This window comes from Arachis duranensis, chromosome 1 (genome assembly GCF_000817695.3).
Source record: "Arachis duranensis cultivar V14167 chromosome 1, aradu.V14167.gnm2.J7QH, whole genome shotgun sequence".
Classification (NCBI taxonomy): Eukaryota; Viridiplantae; Streptophyta; class Magnoliopsida; order Fabales; family Fabaceae; genus Arachis; species Arachis duranensis.
Genome location: NC_029772.3, coordinates 152,435 through 154,198, shown reverse-complemented (window position 1 = coordinate 154,198; position 1,764 = coordinate 152,435).

Below are 1,764 nucleotides of genomic sequence, written 5' to 3'. Positions count from 1 at the left end.
CCTCTCACAATGAATAATCAATCTTCCAATTCAGTTCAAGATCCAACCAATCTTTGTTAAAGGCATCCAAGTGAAAATCTTACCCCAGTTTTGGTTACCCTAGTTCTTTACCAGCAATTCCGTCTGCACCTCCTTTCTTCCAACAGTTTCGTCTGTATTCTGTTTCAGCAGTCATATCTGCATTTTGTTTCAGCAGTTTAATTTGCATATGTTTTAACAGTTTCATCTGCACTCTTATTGCGCTCCAAGCGCTCTCTTTTTTTTTTATCGCACTCTATGCGCCATTTGAAGTTATTGCGTCATACGTACGCATTTTTTTGAAGATCGCTGCTCAAGTACAGCATCTCCTTTTATATTTTTGCCGCCGGCAGCTCAAACTCCGCCGCACGCATCTTCCTCCGCGTCACTACGTCAGACGCGTCTTCCTCAACAATTTCATTGGAACTTATCCAAGCTGTGATTATTGACATCTTCCATCCACCAACTTGCGGGGGCATATTAAACTACTCTTCTATATTAGCCCATGACAACAATAAAGAAGTCTTGTGGCCCACAAATTCAGCCCAACAGAATACATAAATTCAGTTCTAATTTCAGTCTTTATTATTTTATCTTATCTTATCTTTGTGTTATCTTTAGCTCTTCTTATCTTATCTTTACTTTTATTTTTTATAGGACAATACTCTATATATATTTAGTTTTACCCTCATAGTTTACAACACAGTTTTCAATTCAATTCAATCAATCAACAATCAATAAAATTTCTTCATCTTTTCTTTTCATATTCTTTCACAATTTTATCAGGCTTGAATCTAGACAAAAAAATAAAAAATAAAAACACAACAAAAACAAAAAACATAAAAACTGTTTTGTGTGATATACAATATATACAAAAATGATTGCCTTCTTCTTTGATAATTCATCAATATATAAAGCTTTACATCTCTTTTTTAATGTAAGAATAATTTTTCTTTTACATCAACTAGCCGTTGTACCATTTGTTTGAGAACATTGGCATTGAATAAAAATTCTTTCCATCTTGGTTCTTCATTCTTCATGCAACAGCCATCCATATGAATATGATATAATTTTGAATTGCATTACTTACTGTCTTAATAATATGAATTCTTTTTTAGTTTAACTTAATCTCATCTTTGATTGATTCTTATAATGTTCATCATATTCTTTAATTATAATAAAAAAATAATTATTATATTTATCATCATAAAATACTAAATCAATTCTTGACTCAACAACTTATACATTAAAATTACCTACTTCACCACATGATAAACTTGATGAACCTTAACCATTCATAACTTATCTACCCTCATTTAAGGTATCTAAACTCTACAGGTAATCAGACAAATTTTGAGGGTCACTAATTTTTAATAATTTTATTCAGTATTTAGCTATTTTTCAATTTTTTTTGGTAGTGCTAGTACAAATATTAAATTATTTTTAATAAATAAATTTTATTAATTTATATATAAATTTTGATAAATATCAAGTAATTAATAACTAATATACAATAAATTTCCTTTTAATAATTTGAAGATGAACACAATGTCTCGGGAAAGGCCTAGAGATTTTTCGCTCTTGCACAAATAGATAGAAGTTAAGAGTTGTGAAAATGATTATCAATAAATTTATATGATAAATAATGAGAAATTTTCTAATTAATATCGTTAAATACTTCTTTTAAACAAAAAAAATTTAATTATTTTTAAGATTTCAAGATAATATCTATTTTTTATTTTGTAT